Genomic DNA, 15,266 nt, shown 5'->3' with positions numbered 1-15,266 from the left:
AGTCAATATGTCCTAGTTATCACCCTCCCAACTCAATTTTGATAAAATCCAAATTTTTTTTCTTTTTAGAAATTCTCTAGTTAAGAAGGAAGTAGAATGTAGTCCTCTCTAAAGTTTCCAAAATATTAATAAAAACATTATGTTGCCCATAAAACTGTAGGTGTATTTTGAACCAATTTTATATCAATCTTTTATTTTGAATGCTCATAGCTTTGACTTTGGCACAGGCTACAAGAAATACACTTTATAAGTCTCTTGCTCCCAAGTCTGTAAATTGCACATTCTGAAAAACTGGCTCTTTCTGCACAGAACATAGAGATTGAATGCAAGGCTATAATTCACTTTCCGGTTTTCTGCTGATACATAAACCATGGAAACTTGTTGGTTTATGAACAACAACAGGACACAGAGACTGAATTATGGCATGTGTCAGTGATGAGAGATAAAGAATTGGCATCCACAACCCAAAGATAATAGTTTTATTCCATTAAATTTGAGACATAGAAAAAAATAAGATTTGTAAACATTTAAGAAATAGTTCATCTTTGAAAAATTGTATAGTTTATGAAAAGAAAATACCAAATCTATGCTCAAAAGAAAATAAAACAGAGATGATGCAAGAAAGTCCATAGGCAGACCTGGCATTTTACATAACTGAGATGTTTCTGAATTTGCTGAAAAATTACAATTTCTCCCTTTTGGAAGTAGCCACCTTGCAAAGCTTTATACGAGCTTATTCACTGCCCAGGCTTTGGTAAGTGAAACACTTAATAATAGTGCCAGGAGATTTGTCTTTTGTATTTCTTGATGTCTTTGAGAAGAAGCGAGAATATAGGCAGAATAAGTAAAAGCCACAATATGCTCTTTTACAAGGGTAGTCATTAAAGTCCATTCTTACAGCATTCTTTACCTTTAAAGTTTCCAAAATGGTGCAGGCACCAAGTGTAAAACAGTAAGCTGAGCTGAGCTACAAAGTTATGCAGAAGCAGACACTAAACTACAAGCTATGTGCTAATTTGGTTTCCCTAGAGGCAACTCTTGAGGTTAAGGGTTGTAGGGTGGGTACTTTACTTGGGAGGTACTGAGAACATGGGTGGGGAGAGAAGAAGTGTTACAGAAAAGAAAGGTAGCTACTAAGTGGCAGTTTATTAAACTTCCATGGCTACTGGAGCTTAATCTCACAGAGAAACTGGGCAACAGTGTAAAGCAGTGCCTTAGTGTTATTGCACAGGAGATCAGAGGAGCTGGGTTAGTACATATCATACAGTCATTGGTTGAATATTGCCTAGAGTGAAGGTGGGCTATGTTAATGTAGATGAAGCCTGCAGGCCTAGAAGAAAGATGCTGGCAATTAGAAGTCAAGTTCAGAGGGCTATAGACAGGGCACTTAAAGTGTCAGCTACAGAGAAAATGTTTGGGGACATTGTCACGGAGTTTGGGAGCCAGGGTGGGCTTGATTTCTAGTCTCAGCTTTTCCATTCATAAGTAATGCTATTGTGAGCAAGCCCCAATCTCCCTGCATTTCTGCAAAAGAAATACTTGAGGCAGATAATTTTTAACCAACCTCCCCTTGTGATATTTTACAGACTTGGAATTTTCCATGGTGTCAAATTATTACATTTCTTAGGGCTGAGCTCTTATGTTTGAGGATTCAAGGCCTACTTAGTGTCTATCACTTGACACTGTCGGGGCTCAGAACACAATACCCCAAAAGATGGCACCTTGGCATGCTGAGTATTTTGAACTGAAGGATATTGGAAGGGCCTCAGAAGCAAAGTCTCTCCGACCTTCCCCTGATCTCCTGTCTCCCATACCTCTTACTTCCTCAAACCAAGTCATAGATACTAGAATTTGTCTTCTCCAACGGGATCATAGAAACTAAAACTCTTCTCCCCCAAAGCAAGCCATAAAACCCCAAAAAGCCACTCTCTTTCTTCTCCCTTCTTTTTCAAACACTCTGATTTCAGAGGGGTCCTGCCCTATACCGGGGAAAGGAATACTATGCAGAAAAGCCAAGAAGAATCTGAACAAACAGATGATGCTACGTTTCCCCTGTCAATTTCCACTACACTATAGCCTTTTGTCCAATTGCATTTTTCCACAGTTGTATATTCTTCATGTGACCTAAGCATACAATTAGTTTCCCCTGGATCTTTGGGTCTTTATTTCTGAGGATTCCCAGGTCGCATAAAACTGTAACTAAATACATTTGTTATGTTTTCCCTTTGTTAATCTGTCTTTTGTTACAGCAGTGTTAGCCATGACCCTATGATGTGTGGGGAAAGGTATCACCCCTCTCTGTCCCTAACCCTCCTTGTGCTTCACACACCCTTCTCACACCTGCCTCCACATGTGGGTAAGTGGTGCCCACATCCACCCACCTCTTTAAGATTCTGATGTCTTCTTGCCCTACAGTCAATTTGTTCAAAGTCATCTTGGTTGTGCCACCATGATACATGTCAAATCTGACCATTGTCACCTTAACCCCAGCCGTTATGACCCATGGCTAGCCTGAAAAAGAGCATTCCAGTATTTTTCTATAATCTTTTCTTCACAAAAGAGCCAGTGTGCCTTTTACAACATGAATCTGTTTTGTTGCTTCAGAAAATTTCTATTATAACGAGATTAAATTCACATTCTTTACCATGACCTACAAAGCAGACCCTTTATTTTCTCCTCTGTTTAACTCTGCCATATCATTTCTCACCACTCTTCCTTTACTTTTTGCTACTTCCGGTACTTCAACCGTCTTTCTCCCTCTATTGCAAAACAATCTTATTCTCTTCTCACTGTCTAACTTACCTAAAATGCTTTTCTTCAATCTCAGCAGGATTATATCCCTTCAGGTTTCACCCTAAATTCTCCTTTCTCAGAGAAAGTGCTAAAATTGTACTCCCAAGGGATCACTATATATTCCACATTTTATTTTATTTTATTTTATTCAGAAAGAAAATATTATTTATTATCAGAAAGTATCATTATCAGAAAGCACTATTATTATTATTACTATCAGAAAGTATCATTTATTTTAGTTTTCTCTTTATTTTCTACCTTCTCCCAATGGAATTTAAGTTCCATGAAAGTCAATCTTTAAATTAATTCATTCATTTCTGTGCCCTCAATACTCAATGCAAGAAACTCGATAATGGATAGATACTCAATAAATATTTGTCTAATGAATTATGGTTCTTTCATAAATTGTTGCTGATTTGAACTGAATAGAACTCCTAATTTTTAGATATATTCATTGATACCTTGGAATTCAAGGATATAAGATACAATATACCTGGTATAAATCCTCTATGTAGAAGTTACTGAGGTGTCACTCTACAAAATTAACTTCAAGGAATGTTTTGGCAAGCCGAATCATTATTTGAGGTCTCCCCAATGATGCTCATATTCTAGCTCTGTAAATATGTTAGATTATATGACAAAGGAAAATCAAGGTTACAAATGGATTTAAAGTTGCTTGTTAGCTGTCTTTAGAGAGATTGAAGTGAATAATCTGAGTAGGCGCAATATAATCACAAGCATTCTTTTTTTTTTATATTATACTTTAAGTTATAGGGTACATGTGCACAACGTGCAGGTTTGTTACATATGTATACTTGTGCCATGTTGGTGTGCTGCACCCATCAACTCGTCATTTACATCAGTTATAACTCCCAATGCCATCCCTCCCCTCTCCCCATAGTAGGCTCCAGTATGTGATGTTCCCCTTCCCATGTCCAAGTGATCTCATTGTTCAATTCCCACTTATGAGTGAGAACATGCAGTGTTTGGTTTTCTGTTCTTGCGAAAGTTTGCTGAGAATGATGGTTTCCAACTGCATCCATGTCCCTACAAAGGACATGAACTCATCCTTTTTTATGGCTGCGTAGTATTCCATGGTGTATATGTGCCACATTTTCTTAATCCAGTCTGTCACTGATGGACATTTGGGTAGATTCCAAGTCCTTGCTATTGAATCACAAGCATTCTTACAAATGGAAAAGAAAGGCAGAAGAGAAGAGGAAGGTACAGTGGTGACTACAGAAGAATGACCTGAGAATATTCAATACTTCTGTCTTCCCTTTTGAAGACAGAAACCTGCAAACCAAGGAATGGAGGTGGCATCAAGACACTGGACAAAGCCCTGCTGAGATTTTAGTTTTAGTCCAATGAGACCCAGTTTGGACTTCTGACCTCCAGAACTGTACAATAATAAGTTTGTGTTGTTTAAGCTGTTAAATTGGTGATGATTTGTTAAAGCAATCATAGGAAATTGATACAGCTAGTGAGGGCACTGATACAACAGCTGACAATGGAGAAAATGAAGAATGATAAAATAACCTTGAAGAACTAAGAAATATTATTTCCATCTCAAATATAAATACATGCCTTAAGTAGTTCCAAGTTAGGATAGTTCTATGGAAATGTTGTATGTTTAAATTTATTCTTGCCTTTGGATAGATCATCATGAGAGCCCTGTGAGTTCTTACTATTCCCATTTTACAGATGAATAACCTGAGGTAGTGAGAGACTAAGTGCTTTGTCAAAAGCTGCACAAAAAATAAGCAGCAGATTCAGGACAGGAAACTGTAGGTATTATATGAGAGTGACAATAATCTTTCCTTGAGGACTGTAGAACTATATAATTCTGAGGGTGGTCAATGATATGGTTTGGCTCTGTGTCCACACCCAAAATGCTAATATTGCCATGGACAAAGAAGCCCAGGCTGAAGTGGTCTCAGATGGAGATGAGGAACTTCTTGGGAATTGGAGCAAATGTGACTTTTCCTTGCTTTAACAAAGAGACTGGCAGCATTTCGCCTCTGCCCTTGAGATCTGTGAAACTTTGAACTGGAGAGAGATGATCTGAAATTAGAACTTACATTTAAAAGGGAAGCAGAGCACAAAAATGTGCAACATTTGCACCCTGATAATGTAATAGGAAAGAAAAACCAATTTTCTGAGGGTAAATTCAAGCATAAGTAACAAGGAGCCAAATGTTAACAGCCAAGACAATGGGGAAAATGTCTGCAGGGCATGTGACAGCCCCTTCCATCACAGGCCTGGAGGCCTTGGGAGAAAAAAAATTGTTTCCTAGGCCTGGCCCAGGGTCCCCTCTGTTGCACAAAGCCTCAGGACTTAGTGCTCTGTGTCCCAGTCGCTCCAGCTCCAGCTGGGGCTAAAAGGGGCCAAAGTACAGCTCAGACTGTTGCTTCATATGTTACTATGGAAGGTGCAAGGGCCAAGCCTTAGCAGCTTCCATGTGGTGATGGGCCTGTGGGTATACAGAAGTCAAGAATTGAGGTTTGGGAACCTCTGCCTAGATTTTAGAGGGTGTATGGAAATGTCAGGATGTCCAGGCAGAAATTTGCTCCAGGGATTGAGCCCTCATGAAGAACCTCTGCTTAAGGCAGTGCAGAAGGTAAATGTGGAGTTTGAAGCCCTCAAACAGAGTCCCTACTGGGACACTGTTTAGTGGAGTTAAGGGAAGAAAGTCATTGTCCTCCAGACCCCAGAATGGTAGATCCACCAACAGTTTGCACCATGTGCCTGGAAAAGCCACAGGTGCTCAATGCCATTCAGTAAGGGAGGTGCCCAAGGCCATGGGAGCCTACCCCTTGCATCAATGTGTCCTGGATGTGAGACGTGGAGTCAAAGGAGATCATTTTGGAACTTTAAGCTTTAATGACTGCCTCACTGGGTTTTGGACTTACATGGGTCCTGTAATCTCTCTGTTTTGGCTATTTTTTTTTTCCATTTGGAATGGGTATATTTATCCAATGCCTGTACCCCCATTGTATCTTGGAAGTAACTGACTTGTTTTTGATTTTACAGTTCATAGTCAGAAGGGACTTGCCTTGTCTCAGTTGTGACTTTGGATTTGACATTTTGGGTTAATGCTAGAATGAGTTAATACTTTGGGGGACTATTGGGAAGGCATAATTGGCTTTGAAATGTGAAAAAAAGACGTGTGATTTGGGAGGGGTCAGGGGCAGAATGATATACTTTGGCTCTGGGTCCCCACCCAAATCTCATCTCAAGTTGTAATCCTCATATGTCGAGGGAGGGAGGGACCTCTAATCTCCACATGTTAGGGGAAGGAGCTGATTGGATCACGGGGGTAGTTTCCCTCATGCTCTTCTCATAATAGTAAGGGAGTTCTCACAAGGTTTGATGGTTTTATAAGTGCTTGAGTTCCTCCTTCACACACTGAATCTCACCTGCCACCATATAAGACATGCCCACTTCCCCTTCTGCCGTGTTTGTAAGTTCCCTGAGGCTTCCCTAGCCATACTGAACTGTGAGTCAATTAAAGCTCTTTTCTTTATAGATTACCCAGTCTTGAGCAGTTCTTTATAGCTGTATGAAAACAGACTAATACTGTCATGAAACCAGTAGTTAATAAATCAATGAAAATATATGAAAAATCAACTTAAAGAGAAAGAATAACTTCTAGTCTACTTCCATTTTGTTAGTATAATCAGTAGATCTACATGTGATTTAATATATTTATACCTTTTAAAAATGTTTACTTTTTTAAATCCAAAGAGGTGTTTGTAAACAACGGAAACACGGAAAATAGAAGTAGGTAAGAGAAGTCACACTAACATTGGCAAAGCTCTTTCAAGTACTTAATATGTAAAAAGAAAGTCTAATTCAGAAAGAAGAATATTACATTTATCAAACAAATATAATCCTTCATTTAAGAGAGTTATAATTACTGATTGCAGCAAAATGACATCATTCAGTTCCTGACACTGATTCTGTGTTCAACAGCCAATCTTTTGAATTATTGTTTCTGTTTTCTTTACCAAATATTAATACATAAATTAATAAAATTCAATATGCCTCTATATATTTTCTCTAGTCCCTGCATCCACCCCATCAGGTTGGTACTTATTAAACCCATTTTGCAGATTAGAAACAGAAGATTTTAAAATAGCACTTTAAAAAATGTCATCAAAATCCTTTATTTCCCATGTTTTTACCAAGAAAAAAAAAATGTGTCTCCTAGTGAGACTGAGCAGACACAGAAAGAATGGGCCTTTTAGAGAGAGCGAGTAGTCCGGTAGTTGTCATCATAAATTAATACATTCACATTCTGTATTTTTATTTTTTAGGTGTTTTGTGAACAGTTGTATGAAACCAAAACGGAGTCAAGAACTGGACTTAGACAGATTGGGGCATAAGATCACAACTGCTGTGAAGACATCAATTATGACTAGATACCCTTTACAAAATGACATCCCTCTGACCCTGCACAATTTTTCAAATTGTAACAGAACACAAGCCTTCCAATGCCAGTTTTTTGTTTTTGTATTTTTCAGAATAGACAACAATGTACCTGAGGAAAACACAGTGAAGAAAATACAAGGTGTGAGAGTTACAGCAACTTTCATGGGAATGGCAATTCTTGGCTTACATGTTAAATATCAAAGCACTGAAACCCAAAAGCAGTGGAATGGGTAGGATTATTAGACAAAACATAAGACATCCAGTGAACAATGAATAGTTTTTAGTACAGCCATCTACCAAATATTGCATGGTACTAGCCCTGTGAATGCCCACTCTCACTATTTTGGTTGGTGTACACTTAGACTACGAAAGTTTTTGTTGTCTCTTTGCAATTAAAATTTAACCAACCATCCTGACTTTTTTTTTTTTTTGAGACAGAGTCTCGCTCTGTCACCCAGGCTGGAGTGCAGTGGTGTGATCTTGACTCACTGAAACCTCTGCCTCCTGGGTTCAAGCAATTATCCTGCCTCAACTTCCTTAGTAGCTGGGATAGCAGTCATGTGCCACCACGCCTCGCTAATTTTTGTATTTTTAGTAAAGACAGCATTTCACCATGTTGGTCAGGCTGGTCTCGAACTTCTGACCTCGTGATCCGCCCACCTCGGCCTCCCAAAGTGCTGGGATTACAGACATGAGCCACCGTGCCAGGCCTGACTTTTTATTTGCAAAATCTGGCAGCCTTAGGAATGAAGGCTGGACTAAAAGGACATTTGTATGGAAATGTGTAAGCAAACAGCTCAGCTGATGAATTCGAAGCTGGGTTTCCAGTAGAAATTCAAGAATCACTATAATTTAAATTTCCAAGGCTACGTAAAGGCAATACCATATAGAGCAATGCTTTAGAATTCTTTCAGTGGAGTCATATTTGAGTCCTGGCTTCTCTAACTCATATCCTATTGGTGTGACTCTATGCAAGTTATTTCCCGTGTCTTAATTTCAGTCTCTTCATAGTTAAAAATGGAGACAAAAATCCCTTGGTGTTTTACAACGATTAAATGAAATAATTCACAAAAATACATTTTAAAATAACATTGAGTAAAGCATATACAAGAATCCCCTTGAGAATTGGGGGTTGCAGTGAGCCGAGATGGCACCACTGCACTCCAGCCTGGCAACAAAGCAAGACTCTGTCTCAAAAAATAAATAAATAAATAAATAAATAAATAAATAAATAAATAAAATAGAATCCCCTTGATTCTGTTGCTCATGGGCTATAATTTTTAGCACATCTTAGAATGACTAACAGTTAAACACATGTCAATAAATCACATTGTTGATAACTGCAGGTAGAGCAACACTAAACATCAAATCCTCCATACAGTTAATAAGAAACTGTCTAAGGCAAAAGGGACTGAAGTTTGGGAGGTAGAGAAGGACTTGCACTTGCCATTGTATCATTGTATAGCTTAATGGACTGGAAACATTTTGATTTTTGTTTTTAACTTTTACCCTGTATACGTATTGCTTATTGAAAATGTTGAACAGGAAACCATCTAGCAGTCCCTGTTGAACCTCAATATCAGGCTTCCTTATAACCAGCACTGAGATTAGTTTTACTTTAGAGACCACTGAGGAACAGAGAAAAACACAGAAGCAAGCATGGGCTTCAGCTTCTCGGACACTTAAGCACCTGAAATAGAAACAGAGAAACCATAATAGCTGTAAGTTTAGCTCATCTGCTCTGTCCCTGTATTTGCCACAAGGGGAATCAGTTCACTTTTGGTAACTTCCTTCTAAAGAGTATTGTCGTCCCTCCAGTGACATATTGGCTGCCCAGAGTTTCATCAACAGTGGAATAGCCAAATCTGACCATATAACTTTCATTCTCAAAGAAGAAGCATTCCATGTTATCGATAGCATCCACTGGTTAAGAATTCTGCTCATGATGATGTTAAGAGAGCTGACATATTTTCAATATCGACTGTCATTACTCAAGCCATAAGCATAACAGATGTTTGTTGAATAATACTCAGGTATTTCTTAGATTGGTGCAGGACACCTCATATCTACTCTAAACATAAAATCTATTATTGAAAAAGTATGTAATTTTTGGACCATTGCTATTGTTTTTTTATAGGTATTTTTTAGGTTAAAAAAGTTTTATGAGATAGTCAATGGATGTTGCATTGAATTCTGAACACTGCTTTCATTTTATTGTAGTTTAAATGTAAAATAAGTCCATTAACTAAAGTGGAAGTCACTGAGTACTGGAGTATTGGAGACTCAGCTTGTCAAGATTGTGCTCTAGTAACAATATGATATTAAAATAACTGGTCCTCAGACATGTTAATCCCTACTGTCTAGAGAATCTCAGTCGGTTTTTCAGTGTTTTGGGCAAGTAAACAAGTTTTGAAGGTAAGTAGCAATTGGTCTAATTCTTGGCTGTGGAAGTCACCTGCTTTATGTTCTGCAGCCTCTTGGAGTCTTATTTTCATACCTAACTGAGCTTTTCTGAAAACTGTAGATAAAGCCATGATTGTGGTGACAGCACATAGCAAGAGCTTGAGGACAATGGTTCCAATTCTTCACTTTCTTTTCCTTTTAATTCTTTCTCTTCCACAGCATCTTTGACCAAAGTCTGTAATTTTATATTTATGTATGGTGTTATCACTTTTCTTTAGATTTAGCAATAGTGGTACTCATATGTATTTATATCCCTATGTAATTTACTTTTTATTATGAAATATTAATTGAGTAATTAAGAGAAGAGAAAAACATGCATTGTGAGTAATAAGTTATATGCAATTGGATAGGGGACTCACATAAAGTAGAAAACTTAAGAATGGTTTTCTGAAACTACAATGTAAGTTAGAAATAACCACTTGCCCATTTAGGAGAGTTAAGTGAAAAGCGAGCTATATCTGCCTGGATGGTTCAGAGATAGCATCGTGATGTGGCGTTTGAAACTTGGAAGTTGTGTTGATTGTGGAGATAGTGGAAAGGGCATTGTACACAGGGGAAAGTACAGTAGAATCACCAAGTTTGGAAATAATGTAGCTAGAAATGCACAAGGATATGCAAATACTCCATTCTGGCTATAGTATAGAATACAAGAAAAGGAAGAGTGGGAGGTTAGTCTGGAGAAACAGCTTGGCAAGAGCTTTTAACGAGCTTTTATTCAATTAAGGCAGTTGGAAATGTTTTCAGTTAGCAATAGGGAATCATCGAAGATTTTTCAGTTGTGGGTAGGGAAGTGCCTGATCAGAGATTTGTGTTCAGATTATCTATCTGGCAACATCAAGTTATGTAGATTGGAGCAGAAACAGATTAGAGGCTGGGAAACATTTTAAAATGTGCATTTGTCAGTTAGAGTAGACAATAATGAGTCCACACACTTGAGCAGTGAAATTAGCAATGGTGTCTCATTTAGGTAGAATTGCAGGTGTCCGTGAAGGGAATGAGGACTGCTGAGGATCTCCTGCTTACCAAACAGAGAAGAATTGTAGGTATTAGAGGCTGGGAAGGGTAGGGAGCAGGAAAGAATAGGGAATTGTTGATTAACAACTACAAAATTGCAGTTAGATAAGACTAATAGCTTATAGTGTTCTATAATAGCTCTCCAACCTTTTTGGTACCAGGGACTGGTTTTGTGGAAGACAATTTTTCTTTGGCAGGGCGGGTAGGGATTGGAGGGATGGTTTTGGGATGAAACTGTTAGGCATTAGATTATTGTAAGGAGCACACAACCTCGATCCCCTTGCGTGTGCAGTTTACAATAGGGTTTGTTCTCCTATGAGAACCTAATGCCACCGCTGATCTCACAGACAGTAATGACCGCTCAGCTGTCCCTCACCACCTGCTGTGTGGCCCAATTCCTCACAAGCCACGAAGCAGAACTGGTCCACAGCCCAGGGGTTGGAGACCCCTGTTCTATAGCACTGTAGGGTGACTTTAGTTAACACTAATTCACTGTATATTTTTAAAATCACTAGAAGAGAGGATTTTGAATGTTTCTAATATAAAAAAATGAATGTTTAAGGTGATGAATATGCTAATCAGCCTGATTTGATCCTTATACATTGTCTATATTTATAAAAATATCACTCTTTACCCTATACATGTGTACAATTATTATGTGCCAATTTAAAATAAAGATAATTTTTAAAAGACAGGCAATATAACAACAAATAAGAAAGAGATTTTAAGAGAAAAAAATGTATCTTAGTTCAGGTCATTATAACAAAGTATCATAGACTGGGTTGGTTGTAAGCAACAACAATTTGTTTGTCATGGTTCTGAAGGTTTGAATTCCAAGAGCAGTTATCCTTTCCTAGGGGAAACAGAGACACAGCTCTCTGGAGTCTTTTTTGTAGGGGCACTAATTCATTTCATGAGGCCTCCAACACTCATGACCTAATTACTTCCCAAAAGTTCCACCTCCTAATATCATCACAATGGAGATAAGAATTTAAACTATAATTTTTGGGGGGAAAGAAACAGTGTATAACAAACGAGGACTTTGTAAAAGAAATATGAGGTATTTATTGCAATTCCTCAAGCATTCTAAATGCCTTAATTATTCCCACAAAGCCATGTTCTTTCATATCCTCAGGCCTTTCTCGTTTGCCATTTCTTCTTCCTGAAATGTCTTTTTCCACTTCCTTTTTTGGTGAAATTCTACTCTTTTTCTGAAAAACAATCCAAACATTTCTCCCTTTTCAAAGCTTTCCGTGACTATATAATTATTTCATTTATTTATTGTGTTAGTTTTTTCTCATGCTGCTATAAAGAAATACCTAAGACTGGTAAATTTATAAAGAAAATAAGTTTAATTGGCTCGTGGTTCTGCAGGCTGTACAGGAAGCATGACAGCATCTGCTACCAGATCTTATGAAACAACCAGATCTTATGAAAACAACCAGATCTTATGAAAACTCATTATCATGAGACAGCCCCAAGAGGATGGTGCTAAACCATTCATGAGGGATCCATCACCATGATGCAATCACCTTCCACCAGACCCCACCTCCAAAACTAGGGATGACAATTGAAAATGAGATATGAGTGGGGAGACAGATCCAAACCATATCATCCTACCCCTGGCCCCTGAAATCTCATGTTTTTCTCACATTGCAAAATACAATCATCCTTTCCCAACAGGCCCCCACAAAGTCTTAACTCATTCCAGCAGTAATTCAGAAGTCCAAAGTCCAAAGTGTCCTCTGAGACAAGGTAAGTTCCTTCCACCTATGAGCGTATAAAATTAAAAGCAAGTTGGTTACTTCCAATATACAATGGGACTATAGCCATTCAGTAAATACCCCCACTCCAAGGGGGAGAAATCAGCCCAAAGAAAGGGGCAGCAAGCCCCATGGAAGTTCAAAACCTAGCAGGGCAGTACTTAAATATTAAAGCTCCAAAATAATCTCCTTTGACTCCATGTCCCACATGTAGGGCACACTGATGCAAGGGGTGGGCTCCCAAGCACTTGGGCATTTATGTTTTGAAACTTGTTTGAATATCTAATATATATCAGGTACCACTGTAAATATGATATGTAGTCCTCATTCTCAAGTAGTTTCTTTGTCTACTAAAGAAGATAGATATATTAGTCCATTTTCATACTGCTATGAAGAAACACCTGAGACTAGGCAATTTATATAGAAAAAGAGGCTTAATGGACTCACAGTTCTACATGGCTAGGGAGACCTCACAATCATGGCATAAGGTGAAGGAGGAGCAAAGGCACGTCTTACATGGTGACAGACAAGAGAGTGTGTAGGGGAACTGCCTTTTATGAAACCATCAGATCTTGTGAGACTTATTCACTATCACAAGAATAACACAGGAAAGCCCACTCCCATGATTCAATAACCTCCCACCAGGTCCCTCCCATGACACATGGGGATTATGGGAGCTACAATTCAAGATAAGATTTGGGTGGGTACACAGCCAAACCATATCAATAGATAGGGACAAAAATATTACAAGGACTCTTGCAATCATTGACAAAGTAAACTGTATTGAGTTCTCACTGTGAGCCAGTTACTATTCTTTTACATACTAGACTTAGAGCAATAAGAGAGAGTGATAAAATCCTTGATCCAATTAACTTTTCATATTATTGGAGCTTCAGGCTGATAATGGTTGACATAGAGGTTTTTTAAAAAGTCAAACAAATAAAACTATAATTTCATTTGGTAATGGATGTTCATGTAATAATACAAGTTCAAGCCATTGAGTATAAATTCAAGCCCTTGAGTAGAGTAGGTATTCTGGTTCACAGGTGATAATTAGGTAAGACATTTAGGGACTAAGGCATAAAAACAATCAATGAAAAACATATACGGGAAGAGAAAATACCCAGTGCAAAGGCCTATAGGTGGACTAGCTGAGTATGTTTAAAGGAAAAGGGTGATATTAGTTTAGGATATGAGAGAAGGCAGAGAGGATTTTGATATGAGATCAGAGAAGTAGGGATGGGCCACCTCATGTAAGACCTTAGAGGTCTGAATAGAGAGTTTGGAATTTTCCTCTAAATGTAAATGAAAGTCATTCAAAGGTTGAAGTAGCCAAGTAACATGATCATGTCCTTAAACAGTTGCTTAGGATGCTGTGTAGAGGACCTGCTTTAAAGGGGGAAAATAAAAACAAGAAGCTTATTTAGAAGGAAATTACAGTCATCCAGACAAAATATAATAATGTGGTTTGGACTTGGTTGGAGGCAGTGGCATTGTAGAGAAGTAGAAAAGTTAGAGAAATACATTTGAGGTTGAACTTCAGAAATGATACAGAGGAAGAAATCAAGGAGTTTTGCTTAAACAAACTGGGTGGATAAAGGTTATAGGAAGGAGGAGATGGTGATGAGACAGTCTTAAAGGATATTTAAATATCATTTTGGGGTTTGGATTATTTTGATATTTCTGTTAAAATCTGAGTGGTGACGTCAAATTGATAGTTACATATATAAGGTTGGGGATCAGGGGAACAATAAGAACTAGATAGAGAAGTTTGATAGACACCAGTTTATAAATGCATTAACCAGGACACTGGCTGAGATTAACAAAGTCAATAATACAAATAGAGAGGAGAAGGTGTCTCATGACCAAAACTTCACATAAAACCAAATATTGAGAAATTTGTTTGAAGAGGAGCAGCATATAGTCTGAAGTGGAGTCTGCGACAGAGCTTGTATTGTGGAGGAAAAACCATTAAATTGGGGAATATAGAGATTATTGACTGACCTTGACCAGAATTGCTTCATTGGAGTAATGGAAAGAAAGACTATTTAAAACGAGTTGAGTAGGAGTACTTAGAGAGAGTAGGAGCCATTTGTAGTAGTAGTTCTTTGGACTATGTTCAATAATCAATTAGGGATTAATAAAAGCATTGATGAGCAGCAGAGGATGAAGTTGTGTTGTATAGCATGGATATTAAATAGAATAAACTGGTTTAATTTTATTTACTAACGCTTTATTGAACACATACAATTCATGACATTTTTGAACATATACAATTCATGATATTAATTTACATAGCAAAGATTTAAAACTGAATAATACAGTCTGTGTTGTTTCTTCCTAGTTCCCTCTTCCCAATTTCCCTGAGAAATTTGACCCTATGTTGCTGTCAAGTTCCTATTGAACAGATAGACACTGAAGACCAGATCAAATACCTGGATTCCCTGACATTAAAGTGGACTGCTGTTCTCATATATGGAATCCTGTCTGCACTACAATCTAGCAGATTTATTATCATTCCCTCCTGGCCATGTCAGACTCCTAAAATTGAATGTATTGAGTATCAATATTGGGATAATTTTTTTCTATAATCTATTGAAAATAGAGATTTGACCTCCTGGCTTAAATTCATCCAGTTTCATGATGTCCATCCACAAAACCAGCCTCAGCAGGAGAGACAGTAGTTAAAGGATTTTATAAATATCTGTCATAGTAAGGTTGATAAGAATTTCTTAGCATGAAAGAGTCTCTGCTGTGAAGAAAATTATAATTGGAATGACTAGCCCTGGAGTCTAGGCT

This window comes from Rhinopithecus roxellana, chromosome 12 (assembly GCF_007565055.1).
Source record: "Rhinopithecus roxellana isolate Shanxi Qingling chromosome 12, ASM756505v1, whole genome shotgun sequence".
In the NCBI taxonomy this organism is placed as follows: Eukaryota; Metazoa; Chordata; class Mammalia; order Primates; family Cercopithecidae; genus Rhinopithecus; species Rhinopithecus roxellana.
Note: the sequence above shows the minus strand (reverse complement) of the source record.